The sequence below is a fragment of the Saccopteryx leptura genome, chromosome 2 (assembly GCF_036850995.1).
Source record: "Saccopteryx leptura isolate mSacLep1 chromosome 2, mSacLep1_pri_phased_curated, whole genome shotgun sequence".
NCBI classification, from domain to species: Eukaryota; Metazoa; Chordata; class Mammalia; order Chiroptera; family Emballonuridae; genus Saccopteryx; species Saccopteryx leptura.
Window position 1 is genome coordinate 347,275,052 of NC_089504.1, and position 21,419 is coordinate 347,296,470.

Here is a 21,419-nt window from a genome sequence, read left to right on the forward strand (position 1 = left end):
CAGTGCATATGCGAAAATCAACCAATGACTGCACGGATGTGTGGTCAACAAATCAATGTTACTCTCTCTAAAATCAATAATTTAAGAGGGAAAAAGAAGAATTTCCAAAGCTATAGAACATTACAGAGTTTATTTCAGCCAAACTGAGGACATGCATGGAAGCAAGATCTCAAAATACTCCATAGAATGGCAGTTTGTTTTATACATTTGAAATCAAAGGGGGAAAGTAAGGAATCTGTTTTTAGTAGATATAGGAGCCGAGAAAGCAAAGCAGGGAAATCCTTAAAATTGGCTAAAGAGTAACATACTTTTACATTGGTGGGTACAAGATAAGTATTAATAACAATTAAAATGAATGGAGATGGTATACAGACAATAAGACCATGTGCTCCCTAGATGATGGTCTGAAAAAGAGGATTATGCTGGCAAAGATATAATCTTGATCAGGCGTGGCCAACAGTTTTTGCCCCAGAGCCAGATTAGAAAGAAAACTTTTTTCATGGGCTGGACGAAATATTAAAATTAAAAAATGATAAATATGGCCCTGGCTGGTTGGCTCAGTGGTGGAGTGTCGGCCTGGCGTGCAGGAGTCCCAGGTTCGATTCCTGGCCAGGGCACACAGGAGAGGCGCCCATCTGCTTCCCCACCCCTCCCCCTCTCCTTCCTCTCTGTCTCTCTCTTCCCCTCCCGCAGTCGAGGCTCCATTGGAGCAAAGATGGCCCGGGCGCTGAGGATGGCTCTGTGGCCTCTGCCTCAGGCACTAGAGTGGCTCTGGATGCAACAGAGGGGCAGAGCATCGCCCCCTGGTGGGCATGCCAGGTGGATCCCGGTCGGGCGCATGTGGGAGTCTGTCTGACCGCCTCCCCGTTTCCAGCTTCGGAAAAATGAAAAAAAAAAAGTTAAATACAAAAACGATTTATTTAAGTAAACAAAATTTTATTATGTAATTTGTTTATGAATAAATGTAAGTAATTTAGTACAACAAATTAACAAAAAAACTAATGTGATGTGTTGAGGCGCTTTGCATCGCCTATTATTTTTTTAATATCTGGCTCTATACTTGTAGTAGCTATTCTTAACACAGCCTCCAAATGTAAATCATTCAATCTTGTACTTTTATTTAGATTTATTAAAGAAAAAGTTTGTTCACAAATACTGTATAAGTTGAGCTGAAGATTACTGAAGATATCGTAATTTATATATAATGGTTTAAAAGTACCACTTACTTCATTTCCACAGTGCGTCGTGCGGAGAATATTAAAAATTTAATCGTGGACCGTGTAAACTCATTACATGGGCTGGATGTTAGCCATGCCTGATCTAGATGCTCAAGAACAATTGACAGGGCTTACTTAAGGCAAAGAAGGCTTACTTAAGGCAAACAAAAAAAAAGAAGTTATAGGCCTGCCAGGTGATGGCTCAGTGGATAGAGTATTGACCTGGGACGCTGAGGACCCAGGTTCAAAACCCCGAGGTCACCAGCTTGAGCGTGAGCTCATCCAGGTTGAATGCAGGATTGTTGGTGTGTGAGCATGGATCATAGACATGATGCCATGGCCACTGGCTTGAATAAGGGGTCACTGGCTTGGCTGGAGCCCCCTAGTCAAGGCATGTATGAGAAACAATCAGTGAACAGTGAAAGTGATACAACTATGAGTTGATGCTTCTCATCTCTCTCCCTTCCTGTCTCTGTCTCTCTCACAAAAAAAAAAAAAAAAAGAAAGAAAAGTTATATAGCCCTGCCACAGCTGGGTTGTTCAATGGCTAGATCATTGTCTTGGTGCGCTGAGGTTGTAGGTTCAATTCCTCAGTCAGGGCACAAATGATAAGCAACCAGTGAGTGCACAACGAAATGGAACAACTAAGTGGAGCAAGTTGATGCTTCACTCTTGCTTTCCCCAACCCCCTTCTTCTCTCTCTGTCTCTCTTAAATCAATGGAAAAGTTTTTGAAATAAAGAAGAGGAAGTTATAGCTCTGGCTAGATAGCTCAGTTGGTTAATAAATTGTCCAGATATGCCAAGGTTGCAGGTTCAATCCCCATCAGGGCACATACAAAACTCAACCAATGTTTGCGTAAATAAGTGGAACAAGAAGTTGATGTTTCTCTGTCTCTCTAAATAAATAAACAAATAATTATTTTTTTTTTACAGAGAGAGAGGCAGAGAGAGGGATAGATAAGGACAGACAGAAACGGGAAGAGATGAGAAACATCAATCATTAGTTTTTCATTACGACACCTTAGTTGTTCATTGATTGCTTTCTCATATGTGCCTTGTCCGTGGGCCTTCAGCAGACCGAGTAACCCCTTGCTTGAGCCAGAGACCTTGGGTCCAAGCTGGTGAGCTTTCGCTAAAACCAGATGAGCCCGCGCTCAAACTGGCAACCTTGGGGTCTCGAACCTGGGTCCTTGGAATCCCAGTCCGACGCTCTATTCACTGCGCCACCGCCTGGTCAGGCCAAATAAATAATTTTTTTTAAAAATGAAGACATTGTTAAGTCTAGGGTGTGACTACCTACCATGATCTGCCCAGTTAGTAATTCATGACTATTCTGTGAGGTTACTTCAGTCACTGAACTTGACAGATTTCAGATTTATTACATAGCCCCTTTTTCATTCACAATTTCCAGGAATTAGCAGCACTCTAAATGAATTCCAATCATATCCAGTGACTCATCAAGTTCATGGAGTCCTAAGGACCGTAAAATTTTCCTGGGTACAGTTAAAACTCCGTAGGTGATAAAGATACCCAACAGAGAACATAATAAAAATGTATATTTATTTTAGACCGAGAGCAATGAATTGGTAGTGGATATAGCTTTTGGTTAAGTAAACAGAGGTCAGGATGAAGGAAAGCTTAAAATATTGAGTCAGATGTTAGAAGGTGTCCAAAGCAGAAAGTTTGACCTATTAAGTAATATGTCTATTTTCTAAATGTATTCTTTCCTTGGTGTTTTATCTAGGGATTTGTTTCTCAGGATAAATTTAGTCATATGATGGTGATGCACTGGCAGTGGTTTTCTTCTAAAAGGCAGTTATATTTCTGTTAGGACAAGATGTTGGGTGGAGGAATTACAGACTTATTTTGTTTTATGTTTACTTAGCTGTACAAAAATGTTTTTCCTTTTAAATTCTGGCAAGAAGACCAGCCAATCAGAAAAACATCTGGTGTTGGCTTAGCTAGGGAATGGCATAATCAGTAAAAATTACTTATAGAAAGAATACAGTTTAAAAAAATGTTCTGCAGTTTCAATTCTGGATTTCTTTATAAAAATTCATCCTTAATCTCTTCCTAAAGATTTCCTCCCAGCAAAACATTTGACTTATGTTGGGTTACCTTTTTATGTATTAAGGTTTATTCAAATCTGTGAAATTTAGATCATGAGTCATAAACTCTTTAAACACAGAATCTTTTTCTGTAGCTTTTGCTGTTAACAACCACTCTAAAACTTAGGGGCTTAACACAGTTATTCAGTCTGGCAGTTCTGCTGGTCACTGGCAAAGGTCACTCATGAGGCTATAGTCATATGGTGGCTTGACTGGAAGTTGAGCATCTAAGATGGCCTCACTGTCTGAGAGCTTGGTGTTACTGTCAGCTGGTAGCCTTTCTACATGGTCTCATCATTTAGGAGTTTATCCTGGGTTTTCTTACATGGTGGCAGGGTGTTTCAAGAGGGCAAAAAGCTTCAATGTCTCTTAAGGCTTAGCCTTGAAAATTGTATAGTATTACCCCACAATCTTTTGTCAGATCAAGTCACCATTGTTTTTTTTGGGGTGGGTTAGATTTTATTTGATTGATTTTTAGAGAAGAGGAGAGAAAGAGGGGGGAGAAGCGGGAAGCATCAATTCATAGTAGTTGCTTCCCGTATATGCCTTGACCAGTCAAGCACTAGTTTCAGACTGGTGACCTCATCATTCCAGGTCAACGCTTTATCCACTGCACCACTACAGGTCAGGCCAAGTCACTATTGTTAACTAAGGTACAGAGGATGAGAAAACAGACTTTTGAAGGGAGAGGCAGCAAAATCCCATTGCAAAAGGGCATTACCACAAGGAAATAAGATTATTTGGGGCTATTATTCTAATGTTCTACTGTGGTCTTCCCTCTGGCTCCAGTGCTTTGCATACTTTTGTTTTGTTTTGTTTTTTTACTTTATAAAATTTGATTTGAGTGAGGGAGAGAGGGAGAGCTTGAGAAACATTGATTTGTTCTACTTTATTTATGCATTGATTGGTTGATTCCTGTATGTGGATCAAACCCGTAATTTTGGTGATTTGGGATTATGCTCTAACCAACTGAGTTACCTAACTAGGGTCCGTGATTTACATTCTTATCACATGCAAAATATCCCCTTCCAAAACTTCCACGTGGCTCAGTTGCCACTTTCAAAGCAGCTAATATAAACATGTTCAAAGACTAAAGGAAATCCCATTTAAATCATTAAAGGAAAGAATGATGACAATGACTTTTCAAACAGAATATAAATAAAGAGATAGAAATTATAGGAAAGAACCAAATGGAGGCCTGATCAGGTGATGGCAAAGTGGACAGAGTGTCAGCCTGGGATGCTGAGGACTCAGAATTGAAACTCCAAGGTCAGTTGAAACTGGCTTGAACACTTGCTCACCAGCTTGAGCGTGGGGTCACTGGCTTAAGCGTGAGATCATAGATATGACCCCATGGTCACTGGCTAGAGCCCAAAGGTCACTGGCTTGAAGCCCAAGGTCTCTGGCTTGAGCAAGGGGTCACTGGCTCAGCTGGAGCCTCTTGGTTAAGGCACATATGAGAAAGCAATCATTGAACAACTAAGGTGCCACAACTATGAGTTGATGCTTCTCATCTCTCTTCCTTCCTGTCTCTCTCTCACTAAAAGAAAAAAAACCCCAAACAAATGGAAATTATAGGGTTGAAAAATAGAATAACTGAAAAAGTCACTAGAGGGACTCAGCAATTTGGAGATCACATAATGAGAGAATCAGTGAGCTTGAATACAGAGCAATAGAAATGATCTAGTTTGAAGAAAAGAACGGAACAAAATGTACTAAGAGTCTTAAAAGGAATGGGAGAGTGAAAAAGAATATTTGAAGAAATAACAGGTGAAAATTTCCCAAATCTGATAAAACATTTATCTACACATGCAAAAATCTAGATGATTTACAAGTAAGATGAACACATAGAGATGTATACCTGGACATATTTTTATTGAACTGTTTAAATCCAGTACAATGAAAAATGTGGAAAGCAATACAAAAATAATTCATGATATACAAGGGAACAGCAGTGTAATGAACAGGTGACTTTTCATCAGAAACAATTGAAGCCAGAAAGCAGGTGAATGACATTCAAAATGTAGAAAGAACAAGAAAGGACACCCTCAAGGAAATGAAAAGACAACCTAATGAATGGGGGAAACTATATGCAAATTATTTATCTAATAAGGGTCTATTATCTGGAATATATAAAGAACATTTAACAAGCCGCTACAACAAAACAATCCAGTTTTTAAAGGGCAAAGGACTTGAATAGACACTTCCTCAAAGAAGATACAGAGACGACCAACAAACACTGAGGTATGTTCAACATCATTAGTCATTATGGAAGTGCAAATCAAAAGCACAATGAAATAGCTCTTCACACCCACTAGGATAGGTATAATTAAAAATAGGGGGGAGGGAAGGAAAATAAGTGTTGGCCATGATGAGGAGAAATTTGTACCCTTGTACCTTGCTGGTAGGGATGTAAAATGGTACAGGCACTGGGGAAAATTTGACAGTGCCTTGAAAGTTAGACATAGAAATACCATATGACCTAGAAACTCCACTTCTAGATAGATACCAAAGAATTAAAAACAAATATTCATAAAAGTGCTTGTACATAAACAGTCTTCATAGTATCAGTATTCACAACAGCCAAAAGGTAGAAATAGCCCCGTTGTCCTTTGACAGATCAATGGATAAACCAACTATGGTATGTCCATACAATGGAGTATTATTTTGCCATAAAACAATGGATTACTGAGACATGGTGGTACTATATGGATGAACCTCCATAATGTTATAAAAAGTGAAATAAGCCAGACATAAAAGACTTATTGAATGATCCCATTTATGTGAAATATCCAGAATAGAGAAATCCATAATGGTAGAAAGGAGATTAGAGGTTGGCTAGGTCCTGGGGATGGGAGGACATGGGTGGAGTGGTAGGTCTCAGGTGTGGTTACTTAATGAGTATGAGGTGTGCTGGGGGAATGAAAATATTTAAACTAGGGAGAGGTGTTAGTTTTACAACACTGCAAACACACTAAAAGCCACTCAATTATACACTTTAAATGGTGTATTTTATGTGACAAACTATAGAAATGATCCCTGAAAGTATAGTCTTATTATGTGAATTTCCCTTCAAAAATAATTTTTAAAAAGTGAATTCCATATCCAACAGAACTATAATTGAAAAATTTAGGCAACCTAAGGACATTCTCAGACAAGCATAGAGAATTTGTTGTTAGCAGACCTGCCTTACATGAAATATTAATGGTTCCAGACCATAGAACTTGCAAGAAAAGCACTGTAAAAGTTAATTACAGCCTGACCTATGGTGGCACAGTGGATAAAGCATCGACCTGGAATGCTAAGGTTGCAGGTTCAAAACCCTGGGCTTGCCAAGTCAAGGCACATATGACAAGCAATCAATGAACAACTAAAGTGAAGCAACTATGAGTTGATATTTTTTGCTCCCACCCCCCTCTCCTCTCTCTGTAAAATCAATAAATAAAATCTAAAAAAAAAAGTTAATTATAGAAGGCTATAAATATAGAAGACTATAAGTAAATATAGAAGGCTATAAGTAGTTTTTTTATTAGTTTAACTGAATTAACAGATAGTTGTGCAACACAACAATTATGAAACTGTGTTATTGGGCTTTTAAGATAAATATGTAACATATAGCAGAAAGGTGGAAGAGAATGGGTTTCTGTTGGAACAAAGTTTCTATATTTTACCAAATTGAAGGAGTAGTAATCTAAAATAGATTGTGATAAATTAAAATACATATTGTAATTGCTAGAGCAACCACTAAGAAGGAAACTTCACACTTATTTTTAAAAGGGATTACAATACTCTAGAAAATATTTAAAATACAAGAAGACAATAAAAGAAGAACAATGAAACAAAAGACAGACTTACAGGAAACAAGTAGCAAAATGAGAGACATAGTCAACTAAATTAATAATTATATTAAATATGAATGACTTATATACTTAAATCAAAAGATACATATTATCGCCTGACCAGGCAGTGGCGCAGTGGATAGAGCATCGGACTGGGATGCCGAGGACCAAGGTTCGAAACCCGAGCTTGCCAGCTTGAGCGTGGGCTCATCCGGTTTGAGCAAAAGCTCACCAGCTTGGCCCCAAGGTCGCTGGCTCGAGCAAGGGATTACTCGGTCTGCTGAAGGCCTGCGGTCAAGGCACATATGAGAAAACAATCAGTGAACAACTAAAGTGCTGCAACGAAGAATTGATGCTTCTCATCGCTCTCCCTTCCTGTCCGTCTATCCCTCTCTCTGACTCTCTCTGTCACACACACACACACACACAAAATACATATTATCAAACTGAATTTTTTTTAAAATACAAGATTCAACTTTATGCTGTATAAGAGAAACACTTTAGAGTCAAAGCCATGAATATGTTGAATGTAATGAATTATATGCACTACATACTAGCATTAAGCAATCCTGGAAGTAAATTAAAAGTACAACTCTATTCACAATAGCATTAAAAAGAATAAAGTGCCTGGGACTAAATGTAACAAAAGGCTTATACACTGAAAATTATAAAACATTGCTGAGAGAAATTAAAGAAGACGTAAATAAATGAACAGACATTCCAAATTTTTGTTTTGGAAGACTCAGTATTAAGATGGCAGTTTTCTTCAAGTTGATCTATCAGTGTAAGCTGTCAAAATCCCAGTGGGCTCCTTTTTTTTAGAAGTTGGCAAGAAAGTTCTAAAATTTACATGGAAATGCAAAGATCCCAGAATTTTCAAAATGATTTTGGAAAAAAGAGTGAAATAAGAGGACTTACACTTCCTGGTTTCAGAGTTTACCATAAAGCTGTAGAAGTCAAGATAGTTATTGGCATAAAGTCAGTTTATGCAGTGGTCGGCAAACTCATGAGAGCCAAGTATCAACAGTACAATGATGGAAATTTCTTTTGAGAGCCAAATTTCTAAAACTTAAACTATATAGGTAGGTACATTCCTTACCGAGGCAGTGCCCGCACGTGGTATTTTGTGGACGAGCCACACTCAAGGGGCCAAAGAGCTGCGCATGTGGCTTGCGAGCTGCCGTTTGCCAACTGGGGGTTAATGGAACAGTATTGAGAATTCAAAAATAAAGATATTTTTGGGTCATTTGATTTTCAGTAAATGTTTTAATAAAGGAAATTTGATGAGAAAATAATAGTCTTTTAAACAAATGATGTTAAAACATTGGGTATCTACATGGGAAAAGATGAACTTGGGTTTCATGTCACACCAGACACAAAACTTGAAGTGGATCATAGACGTAAATTTAAGAGAAATTACTGTAAAACTTCTAGAATAAAATATAGCAGATAAAAAAAAATAGCAGGTAATTTTTATAACTTTTGACTAGGTAGAGTTCATATATATGACATCAAAAGACCCATTAAAAAATAAATTGGAAGGCCCTGGCCGGTTGGCTCAGTGGTAGAGCGTCAGCCTGGTGTGCAAGGGGTCCCAGGTTCGTTTCCCGGCCGGGGCACACAGAAGAAGCACCCATCTACTTCTCCACCCCTCCCGCTCTCCTTCCTCTCTGTCTCTCTCTTCCCCTCCCGCAGCCGAGGCTCCATTGTAGCAAAGATGGCCCCGGGCGCTGGGGATGGCTCCTTGGCCAGGTGCTGGAGTGGCTCTGGTCGCGATAGAGCGACGCCCCGGAGGGGCAGAGCATTGCCCCCCTGGTGGGCAGAGCATCGCCCCCTGGTGGGCATGCCGGGTGGATCCCAGTCGGGCGCATGCGGGAGTCTGTCTGACTGTCTCTCCCCGTTTCCAGCTTCAGAAAAATACAAATAAATAAATAAATAAATAAATAAATAAATAGGACTTTATCAAAATTAAAACCATCTGTGTTTCAAAAGATTCCAGGAAGACACAATCCACACAATGGGAGAAAATATTTACAAATCAGACTGTACATAAAGGGCCTGTATGTAATAGAGCCCTTAAATTTCTTTTTTTTTTTAATTCCTCAAGAATTTACTTTTTAAAAAATTTTTAAATTTTATTTTATTTTATTGTTTTTTTATAGGGACAGAGAGAGTCAGAGAGAGGTATAGACAGGAACGGAGATGAGAAGCATCAATTATCAGTTTTTCGTTGCGACATCTTAGTTCATTGATTGCTTTCTCATATGTGCCTTGACCTTGGGGCTACAGCAGACCGAGTAACCCTTTCCTCAAGCCTGTGACCTTGGGTCCAAGCTGGTGAGCTTTTTGGTCATGCCAGATGAGCCCACGCTCAAGCTGGCAGCTTCGGGGTCTCGAACCTGGGTCCTCTGCATCCCAATCTGACGCTCTATCCACTGTGCCACCGCCTGGTCAGGCGAGCCCTTAAATTTCAATAGTAAGACAAACAATAAATGGGCAAGTGATTTGAGTACTCAGTTCACCAAGGAAGTCATTTGAATGACTAATAAGCACATGAAAAGATGCACAACAGCATTACTAACTAGGAAAATGCAAACCAAAACCACAGTGACATAGCATTCCATAGGACTGCTACAATTATGTAGACAATGAACAAGTGATAGTTAACTTACGGACAAACTAGAATCAGCATACAGTGCTGGTGGGAATGTATTGTAAAATGGTTCAACCGCTTTGGAAAACAATTGAGTGGTTCTTTAAAAGTTTAAAATGAATTTACCATACAATACAGCTTAGTAGTTTTCTGAGATTATATTCATGAGAAACGGAAAACTTGTATGAGAATGATCAAATGAAATCTTACCATTTGCAACAGCATGGGTAGACCCTAACAGTGGTAGGATTCAAATAATTTAACATCCGGTCCTCTGCCCTAATGATCGTTTTAAGTATAAAAAAACGATATATCGAAAAGATAGTTTACTACTGCATGCATTTAATAAATAACAATAAAAGGAGTACACAAAACTCGATTGTTACAAAAGTTTTAAAATATTAATGAAAAAATACTAAATAAGCTCAACCAGGTGGTGGCGCAGTGGATAGAGCATCGGACTGGGATGCGGAGGACCCAGGTTTGAGACCCCGAGGTCGCCAGCTTGAGCAGTGGGCTCATCTGGTTTGAGCAAACCAGCTTGGACTCAAGGTTGTTGGCACGAGCAAGGGGTTACTCGGTCTGCTGAAGGCCCGCAGTCAAGGCACATATGAGAAAGCAATCATGAACAGCTAAGGCAGGGGTCCCCAAACTACAGCCTGCAGACCGCATGAGGCCCCCTGAGGCCATTTATCTGGCCCCCGCCGCACTTCCAGAAGGGGCACCTCTTTCATTGGTGGTCAGTGAGAGGAGCATAGTTCCCACTGAAATACTGGTCAGTTTGTTGATTTAAATTTACTTGTTCTTTATTTTAAATATTGTATTTGTTCTCGTTTTTTTTTTTTTTTTTTACTTTAAAATAAGATATATGCAGTGTGCATAGAGATTTGTTCATAGTTTTTTTTATAGTCTGGCCTCCAATGGTCTGAGGGACAGTGAACTGGTCCCCTGTGTAAAAAGTTTGGGGACCCCTGAACTAAGGTGTCGCAACGCGCAACGAAAAACTAACGATTGATGCTTCTCATCTCTTCGTTCCTGTCTGTCCCTGTCTGTCCCTCTCTCTGACTCTCTCTGTCTCTCTAAAAAAAAACAAAAACAAAATAAATAATACCTGACAAAAAACAATAAAACTATTTTTTAAGATATTTTCATACTGCCTTTTTTTGTGTGTGTGACAGAGACAGACAGAAAAAGGGACAGATAGGGACAGACAGGAAAGGAGAGAGATGAGAAGCATCAGTTTTTTGTTGCAGCACCTCAGTTTTCATTGATTGCTTTTTCATATGTGCCTTATTTGGGGAGCTACAGCAGACCACGTGACCCCTCGCTCAAGCCAGTGACCTTGGCTTCAAGCCAGCAACCATAGGATCATGTCTGTGATCCCATGCTCTAGTCAGTGACCCTACACTTAATAAGCTGGTGAGCCTGCACTCAAGCCAGTGACCTCGGGGTTTCAAACTTGGGTCCTCTGCGTCCCAGTCCAGCACTCTATCCACTATGCCACTGCCTGTTCAGGCCAAATGGCTTCTTGATTGGCATTCTCACTTGCAATTTTTTTCACCTATAGACAGAATGAACATTACTACGGACGTTAGAAAATGCTGTTGCACAGATGAACGTTAGAAAAGTAAGGAATGTAAATTTGTGATTTCCACATTGGGCAGCTTCCCAGGCACCCTCTTTAGAACCCTGATTACAAGTGCTATTTTAACAACCGGTTTGCCAAACTCAAAAAATTAGGTATCGGTTCTGCTGAACCAGGGCAAACTGGCTGAATCCATTGGACCTAGAGGGTATTGTGCTGAATAAAATTAGTCTGTCAGAGAAGGACAAATTCCATGTGATTCATTTATATGTGGAATATAAAGAACAAAATTAAAAAAGTGAGAAAGACTCGTAGATACAGAAAGTGGACTCTTGGTTGCCAGAATGGAGGGGGTTGAGGGAACTGGGTAAAAGAGGTGAAGGGATTAAAACGTACAAATTGGTAGTTACAAAACAGTCACAATGATGTAAAGTACAGTGTAGGGAATATAGTAAAATATTGCAATAACTATATGGTGCCAGGTGGGTACTATAAATATCAGGGGAGACTTTGTGAAGTATATAATTACCTAACCTTTATGCTGTACACCTTGAAACCAATACAAGATAATATTAAAAGTAGACTAATAGGACAAAAAGACAGTGATCATAGCAGCATTATTTATAATAGTAAAAAGATTTTAATAATCCACTTCTCCCACATCTATTGCGAGGATGAAGACCGTTCTCAGCCATCAGACTGTTGACATTCTAGAAAGTGTTGACATTACTCTGAAGGGACACACAGTTATTGTGAAGGGCCTCATAGGCCCTCTTCAAGGGACTTCAAACGCATCCATATAAACCTCAGTCTCCTCAGAAAGAAGAACAGATTCCGGGTTGAAGAATGGTGGGGAAATAGAGAGGAACTGGCTACCATTTGCACTACCAGTAGTCCTGCACAGAACATGATCCGAGGGTGTCACACTGGTCTTCTGTCACCACCGTTACACTTTCCTGTCCACGTCAATTTTCAGGAGAGTGGTTCTCTTCTTGAAATCAGAAATTCTCAGGCAAAGAATACATCCACATGGTTCGGATGAGGCCAGGCAATGCTCGTTCTGTATTTCAAGCCCAGAAAATGAAGGAAGCCAGAAAGATGAGTCAGTTCTTGAAGGAAATGACATTGAACCTGTATCAATTTCAGCTGCTTTAATTCAGCAAGCCTCAACAGTTAAAAACAGGGATATCAGAAAAATTTTAGATGGTATCTGTCTCTGAAAAAGGAATAGTTCAGCGGGCTGATGAATAAGATCTAAGTTGTCTAGCTGTAGAAACAGCAAGATGCTGGATGATTCCTTAGACTTGTGATATTTTAAAGATGCAATAAAAGCCATGTATTGATTTGGTGGGGGTTGGGGGAAAGATTGTAGTAATCTAAAAGTCTGTCAGCTAGGAACATTAAACAAAATATGACATTCCATACACTGGAATACTATTCAGCAATAAAAAGGAATGAATTATTGGTGCTTGCTGAACCAGGGCAAACTGGCTGAATCCCATTGGACCTAGAGGGTATTGTGCTGAATAAAATTAGTCTGGGGCAAAAGATGACATATGTTTTACTTTCATTTATTTGTTTTTTTGAGAAAGAGACAGGAAGGGAGAGAGAGGGAAGAGAGAGTGAGAAACATCAACTTGTAGTTGCTTTATTTTAATTGTCCATTGATTGCTTCTTGTACTTACCTGGACCGGGGGGCTCAAGCTGAGCCAGTGACCCCTTGCTCAAGCCAGCAACCCCACGCTCAAGCTGGCAAACCCGCACTCAAGCCAGCCACCTCAGGGTTTTGAAATAGGGACTTCAGCATTCCAGGCTATGCTCTATTTACTGTACCACCATGGGTCAGGCTACATGTCCATTTTTGTAATGTCCAGGAAAGGAAAATAGAGAGAGATAGAAAGCGGCTTAGTGGTTGCTTGAGGTTAGGAATCAACACAGGATTGATTGCAAATGGGTATGAGTGATACTTTTAGGGTGGTGGAAATTCATCAAAAGTGGATTGTGTTGGTTGTACCACAAATTACTGAAGTGTACACTTAAAGCCAGTAAATTTTATTGTATGTGAATTATACTATAACAAGGCTGTTTTAAAATGCTGTATGGAGGCCCTGGTCAGTTGGCTCAGTGATAGTGTCAGCCTGGCGTGTGGAAGTCCTGGGTTTGATTCCCAGTCAGGGCATACAGGAGAGGCAACCATCTGCTTCTCTACCCCTTCCTCGCACATTCTCTTCTTTCTTTCTCTCTCTTTCTTCCTCTCCTGAAGCCATGACTCAATTGATTCAAGCATATTGCCCCTGGGTGCTGAGGATGGATGGCTCTGTGGAGCCTCTACCTCAGGTGCTTAAAAAAAACAGCTCAGCTGCAAGTATGGCCCCAGGTGGGCAGAGCATTGCCCCGTAGGTGGCTTGCTGGGTGGATCCCGTCAGGGCGTATGCTGGAGTCTGTGTGTCTCTATCCCCTCTTCTCACTTGGGGTGAAAATGCTGTATGCAGGTGAAATTCTATGATGGTGAAACTTAACAATTATTAAAACTTTTTTATAAACAAATTTACTGTAGCTAAAGTACCTTGAGATAAATGGGCCATAAGCTGTATCTGCAGACTTGTTTCTTCATGTATTTCCAGTATTTGTTATAATGATATTCAAGCTGTTACTGTGTTAATGTCATTTGCATCTTATTTACTAAATTTAGGGTAACAGTTTGTTGATTTATTTTTGCGCTCTACTATAGAGATAAAAGGTGAAAAAAAACCCACCGTAGATATACAGTCAAGAGAATATTTCCCGATTCCTATGATATAAACAGTATTCATTGGTTCAATAATTTCTAGGTGCTGTATTGCTTTCTGACTATACTGTGGTGAACTATACAGAAAAGGCCCCTTTCCTGTCAGCTTACAGTCTGATATAAAGGACACCACACCAGCTCAGTACTGTTGTTCTGAGCTTTGAGGTGCGTTGGGTTTCATCGGAGAAGGATCCAGCACATCCAGTTAGAGTGGGAAAGGCTTCGTGGCATCAAGAGCATGTCCAATGGACAGTAATCTATTTCTGTTGACAGATTAGGCAAGATTAGTTTCACAGTTACTTTAGAGAAAATAACATGAGCAAAAAGCACAGAATTTGAGAAGAAGCAAGTGGTCAAGTTCTATTTTGTTTTTCTCCTGTTGGTTATATTTCACTATGTATAATTAATAAGTTGCTGTGAATTTTTTTTTTTTAATTTTTTTACAGGGACAGAGAGAGAGTCAGATAGAAGGATAGATAGGGACAGACAGACAGGAACGGAGAGAGATGAGAAGCATCAATCATCAGTTTTTTTGTTGCGACACTGTAGTTGTTCATTGATTGCTTTCTCATATGTGCCGTGACCGCGGGCCTTCAGCAGACTGAGTAACCCCCTGCTTGAGCCAGTGACCTTGGGTCCATGCTAGTGAGCTTTTTTTGCTCAAGCCAGATGAGCCCGTGCTCAAGCTGGCAACCCCGGGGTCTCGAACCTGGGTCCTTCCGCATCCCAGTCCGACGCTCTATCCACTGCGCCACCACCTGGTCAGGCATGAATTCTAAAATGTACCATTATTTTATAAACCACAGAAAGCTTCTGATTTTAATTTTAAGATGCTTCCTAAATTCAGAATTAAAATGAAAAAAAAAACCCCACATAATTCTTTTAATTGTGGAAAAATACATTTAAGATAAAATTTGCCATTTCATCATTTTTTTAAGATTATTTTACTTATTGATTTTGCAGAGAGAGGGGAGAAAGGGACAGGGAGTGAGAAGTATCAACTCATAGTTGCTTCACTTTAGTTGTTGATTCATTGATTGATTGTCATATATGCCTTGACCAGGCAAGCCCAGAGTTTCATACTGGTGATTTCAATGAGTGGAGGGGAGTTTGTGGGCCAGACCTCCCACATGTGCCCCAACTGGGATCTACCCTGCAACCCCCGTCTAGGGCCAATGCTTGAATCAACTGAGCTCTTTTTAGTGCCTGAGCTGGAACCAGCTGAGCTACCTCAGCACCTTGGGCTGACACTAGAACCAGTTGAGCCACTGGCTGCAGGAGGGGAAGAGGAAGAGAAGGGGGAGAGGAAGGGGAAAGAAGCAGATCTATGTGTCCTGACTGGGAATCGAATCTGGGACATCCATACCCCAGGCCAACACTCTATCCACTGAGCAAACCAGCCTGTGCCATCATCATTTTTAAGTATACAATCCACTTACAATGTTGAGCAACTAATCTCTAGAACTCTTTTTATCTTGCAAAACAAAATACACCTTTTTAAAATCTTAAAAATACATTCATAAATTTAGCCGCATGTATCAGAGATTCAAATTAAAAGTGGCTTAAATGTGATACATTTATTTTTATTTTATATAAAGTCTAGAGCCATGATGTCTCTGCAATCATCTGCAGGCTTTTTCCTGTTTTCTGCTTATCTTTAAAACTGCTTTTCAACCTCGTGATACAGGTGTTCAGTCATCCTAACCACATTTCAGGCAGTAGAATTGAGGGAGTCAAGAAGCAGCACACCCTCTCTAAGGACACTCCCGAAATTGCATATGTCACTTTTTCATACATTCCATTGGTCAGAACTTAGTAACCTGGCCTTACCTAGCTGCAAGGGTAGTAAAGTCTTTTTTCCATATAGCCCTGTGCTAGCTAAAAAGTGGGAATTCTGTTATTCTGGAAGAGGAGACTGGATATTGGGGGATAACTAGTATTCTCTGCCAAAATGCTTGTTAAATTTTTTATTTCTCCTATAAAGCTTGAATAATATAAATCTGATGTTTTAATTTGTTTTTTTTGAAGTTGGTAACTATACTTTTAAATTAATTATCAGCAGGGTTCACTGTTGAGCAAAGCATTTGTTTCTTTTCTCTTTCCTTTGTTCACTGTCATTTCCCACCCAGAGCCTGGATTTAAAGCTTCTTGAGGCCCTGGCCGGTTGGCTCAGTGGTAGTGCATCGGCCTGATGTGTGGAAGTCCTATGTTCGATTCCCAACCAGGGTGCACAGGAGAAGCGCCTCTGCTTCTCCACCCTTCCCCCTCTCCTTTCTATTCATCTCTTCTCTTCCCTTCTCGCAGCCAAGGCTCCATTGGAGCAAAGTTGGCCCTGGCACTGAGAATGGCTCCATGGCCTCCGCCTCAGGCGCTATAATGGCTCGGGTTGCAATGGAGTAATGCCCCCTAGTGGGCACATGTGGGAGTCTGTCTCTCTGCCTCCCTCCTTCTCACTTCAGAAAAATTATAAAATAAAAAAAAATGAAAATAAAGTTTATTGAATTGGTTTCCTGGGTCTTGTTTGTATGCTAAGTATTTAAATTCATTATGTTAGTTAGTTAGTCCCCAGAATGTTCCAAAGTAAGATTTGAAAATTATCAGAAGGCTAAATAATTTTAGCTGCATGTATCAGAGATTCTTTCCCTCCTTTTCCTCCCCAAACACAGTTGCTGATTCTATATGTGTGAGGTACAGATCAAGAATTTGCATTTCTAACAAGGTCCCCCTTGATACTGCTGTTGCTTGTCAGATTTGTGAACCATTCCTCTTATACTTTCTTACATACTTGGGATAGGGTACATACAATATGTGGTTTTAAAGTTATATTTTCAGCTATGTAGAAAACATCTATATAGAAAAACAATTACAGTGCTGTGAAGAGCAACAATAGTGCTAATGTAATTTTTTAAGGGGTTGATGTCCTACCTTGAAACAGATAATAAGAAGAGAATCATCTAATTGCTCTCATGTATTTTTCTTTTGACTACATCCTTATATATAATTGTGGATAGATTATAACAATACATAATGATATACTATCCTCATGTTACTATGAAACCAGATTACCTAAGAATGTCAGATGTTTGAATAGTTATTTCCTCTACAATGATTATAGCTAATCCTTCACAAATTTCCTGTAATTTATTATAGCCTTGATCTAACCAGTTTTGATACCCTTTGTATTTTGCATGAGAAACTTAAGTTTGGATTTAGCTGAAATAGTAAAATATCTAAGACATATTTGATTTGTTTCTGTGAAACATTTATTTTGTAAACAATACCATTAACTGGAGCAGAAATTTCCTAGAAAACATCTAAAATTATTGTGTAACTATCTCTAAGATTATTTTCTAAACTCCATTGCTGTGTCACTTCAAATAATAAACTATTCTGAGTATCTGTCAGAACTGTAATTTCTTGGGTTCTGAGATCGTCAGTCTACTTCATCTGGCCCATTGGATCTCAAACTTCAAAGAAACATCGGTATCTCCTGGAGGGCTTGTTAGAGTATAAATTGCCCCTCTTTCCCTCCTTTTCCTCCCCAAACACAGTTGCTGATTCTATATGTGTGAGGTACAGATCAAGAATTTGCATTTCTAACAAGGTCCCCCTTGATACTGCTGCTGCTGCTTGTCAGATTTGTGAACCATTCCTCTTATATTTTCTTACATACTTGGGATAGGGTACATACAATATGTGCAAAAGGATGATAACGGAAATACAAATCTGGACAGATGTTTTATACATCTGGTGTTTTCCAGATCCTCCCAGGTTACTGTCGATTCTTTTTCCCTTCATATGCCTTCTTGTTCCCACAGAGACAACAGCATTCAGTCAGTCTAGACTGAAGTGAGGGAAAAGATCAGCAGCTGTGTGTGAGTTTTATTCCTTTTTACATCTAGAGTTGTAGAAGAGGGATATGATTTTTTTAAAACATAAAACAGCTTCCACAAATTGCTATTATCGGGAAGCAGATTATTCTTTGACGTCAGATAATTTTCTAACACATGTACTTGTCAGGCAGTAGTATTACTTTAAGGTAGTTTGTTTGCTGCACTGAAACTTGGTAGTTGAACCAACTTCTGTCACCAAGTCCTTAGCCAGGGAAAAGAAAAGAAGGTAACCTATAAAGGAAAGCCCATTAGTTTATCATCGGACTTCTCAGCAGAAACTCCACAATGTAGAAGAAAATGGAGCCAAATATTCAAATTATTGAAAGAGAGAAATTACCGGCCAAGAAAATATATTCAGCAGAGTTATCCTTTAGATATGAAGGAGAAACTTTTTTCGAGCATACAGAAGCTGAGGGACCTTATCACCAGAAGACTTCCATTGCAGGAAGTCCTCAAGGAAATTATTCTACTTGAAACAAAGAACAGAAGGTCACAAAACTGAGTTAATATAATCAAAAAACAGCATAAATAGGGATAATCTGTCACAACAAAAACAAGAGGAGGGAGTAAAGGTCTGAATTTGCAAAGGAGGATGGAGATCATATACATTCAAAAGAAAAAAGACTACTATGTATATGAAATTCCTTTTTCAGAAACCTGATGGTAACTGCACACACTGAAACCTAAAGCTTATACATACATATAACTTACAAAAAGAGGAAATAAAGGAAAAAGGTATAGAATACCATTACACAAAAACAAGTCAGAAACACAAAGGAAAAAAAAACAGTTGGAGGTACAGAGCTACCAGAAAACAAAATGACTATAGGAATTTTTTTTTTGATAGAGACGGAGAGAGAGAGAGAGAGAGAGAGAGTGCGTGAGAGAGAGAGAGAGAGAGGGACAGATAGGAACAGACAGGAAGGGAGAGAGATGAGAAGCATCAATTCTTCATTGCAGCACCTTCATTGTTCACTGATTGCTTTCTCATATGTGACTTGGTGGAGGGGGAGGGCGCTACAGCAGAGCTAGTTGCCCCTTGCTCAAGCCAGTGACCTTGGGCTCACCAGTGACCCTGGGCTTCAAGGCAGCGACCTTTGGGCTCAAGCCAGCAACCATGGGGTCATGTATATGATCCCATACTCAAGCCAGTGACCCTGTGCTAAATCTGGTGAGCCCATGCTCAAGCCGATGAGCCCACACTCAAGTCAGTGACCTTGGGGTTTCGAATCTGAGTCCTCCATGTTCCAGTTCGATGCTCTAGCCACTGTGCCACTGTCTGGTCAGACAGGAAATCCTTATACATCAATAATTACCCTAAGTGCAAGTGAACTAAATTTACCAATAAAAAGGCACAAAGTAGCAGACTGGATCAAAAAAACAAAACCCGACTAGATGCTGCCTTCAAGAGCCATGACTAAGCTGCAAAGACAAAGATTCAAAATGAAAGTGTGGAAAATGATTCTCTAAGCACATAGCATACACAGAAAAGCAGGTGTAGCCATACTTACTGTATATCTGACAAAAATAAAAATGCTTTACTCCAGTTTTTTTTATCATTTCCATTGCCCCTGTTATCTTACAGAGACCTGTATCGTATTATACTTGAACTGTAATTTCTCTTATTGATTTTAGTGAGAGAGGAAAGGCAGGGGGAGAGACAAAGAGGCAGAGAGAGACAAAAACATCCATCTATTCCTGTATGTGCCCTGACCTGGGATCGACTGGCAACCTTTGTGCTTTGGGAAAATGCTAACCAACTAACTGAGCTATCCGGCCAGGGCCGAACTAGAATTTTAGTTTATTCTTAGTTTATCTCCTTGCTCTTAGTCCAGAGTTTAAGTTTCTTTTCTTTACAGGATTGTTTAAATTTTCTAGCCTGGTGTACAAGTTTTCTTCATTACCTAACCCCACCATCGACTTAACAGTTTATTCTTTTTTTTACGGAGACAGAGAAAGAGAGAGGGGCCCTGGCTGGTTGGCTCAGCGGTAGAGCGTCAGCCTGGCGTGCGGGGGACCCGGGTTTGATTCCCGGCCAGGGCACATAGGAGAAGCACCCATTTGCTTCTCCACCCCCGCCCCCTCCTTCCTCTCTGTCTCTCTCTTCCCCTCCCTCAGCCAAGGCTCCATTGGAGCAAAGATGGCCCGGGCTCTGGGGATGGCTCCTTGGCCTCTGCCCCAGGCGCTAGAGTGGCTCTGGTCACGGCAGAGCGACGCCCCGGAGGGGCAGAGCATCGCCCCCTGGTGGGCAGAGCGTCGCCCCTGGTGGGCATGCCGGGTGGATCCCGGTTGGGCACATGCGGGAGTCTGTCTGACTGTCTCTCCCCGTTTCCAGCTTCAGAAAAATACAAAAAATAAAATTTAAAAAAAAAGAAAAAAAAAAAAAGAAAGAGAGAGGGACAGATAGAGACAGGCAGGAATGGAGAGAGATGAGAATCATCAATCATTAGTTTTTCATTGCGACACCTTAGTTCATTGATTGCTTTCTCATATGTGCCTTAACCTCGGACCTTCAGCAGACTGAGTGACCCCTTGCTCAAGCCAGCAACTTTGGATCCAAGCTGGTGAGCTTTTGCTCAAACCAGATGAGCCCGCGCTCAAGCTGGCAACCTCGGGGTCTCGAACCTGGGTCCTCAGCATCCCAGTCTGATGCTCTATCCACTGCGCCACCACCTGGTCAGGCAACAGTTTATTCTTTAGACTTACTGAGTTCGTAACATGTATCGGGCTATCTGCTCCATCCTATAAATATGATGGCAGACATGAAAGGCATGGTTTCTGTCCTCTCAGGGCTTTCCATTTAGGTGGAAGGTAGGTTATTATAGTTATTAGAAAATATTTATTGTAATGACTGTTTAGATGTCTGAGATTGATGGCAAAGGACATTCTGTCCACTACTTCCTTACCCCTTCAAATTCCCCTCAATTACTTCTACTTTGAGTCATGAAATGCTAGGACCTTATGTATGACTCCATGCCTTTATACGGCTTATCTCCCCATTTTTTCCTAGTTAATGTCTGGCCTTCCTTTAAGACCCAGGTTAGATATAACCTGTAATTAGAAGTGTCATCCTTTGCCCTCATACCTCTTGTCATTTTTCTCTGATAGTAAAATATTTGCCTCTTTTTGTTCTTTATTATAGAGCAAGAGCTCCTTAAATACAGAGATTACGTTTCTTCTTTGTATCTCATTGCCTCCAAAAGTGTCTGATATTGACATGACATTCTTCATGAAGTGAAGAGTCATCTGTATTCCTTTATGATGTGTATTTGCTGGTTTTCCTGTGCTTTTTTGGGTGTAGGCATTTTTCTTAATGTAGCTTACTAGACAAGTTT

At 40.1% G+C, this 21,419-nt stretch overlaps 1 protein-coding gene and 2 pseudogenes across 3 annotated transcripts in view; 2 read left to right on the plus strand and 1 right to left on the minus strand.

Annotated features, from left to right (window-relative positions):
* FBXL20 (F-box and leucine rich repeat protein 20) overlaps positions 1-21,419 on the plus strand; it is a 105,402-nt gene that overhangs the window by 29,196 nt on the left and 54,787 nt on the right. The gene's annotated exons all lie outside the window — the stretch shown is intronic.
* LOC136396352 (small nucleolar RNA U3) lies at positions 6,311-6,381 on the minus strand (annotated as a pseudogene).
* LOC136393744 (large ribosomal subunit protein uL6-like) lies at positions 12,078-12,623 on the plus strand (annotated as a pseudogene).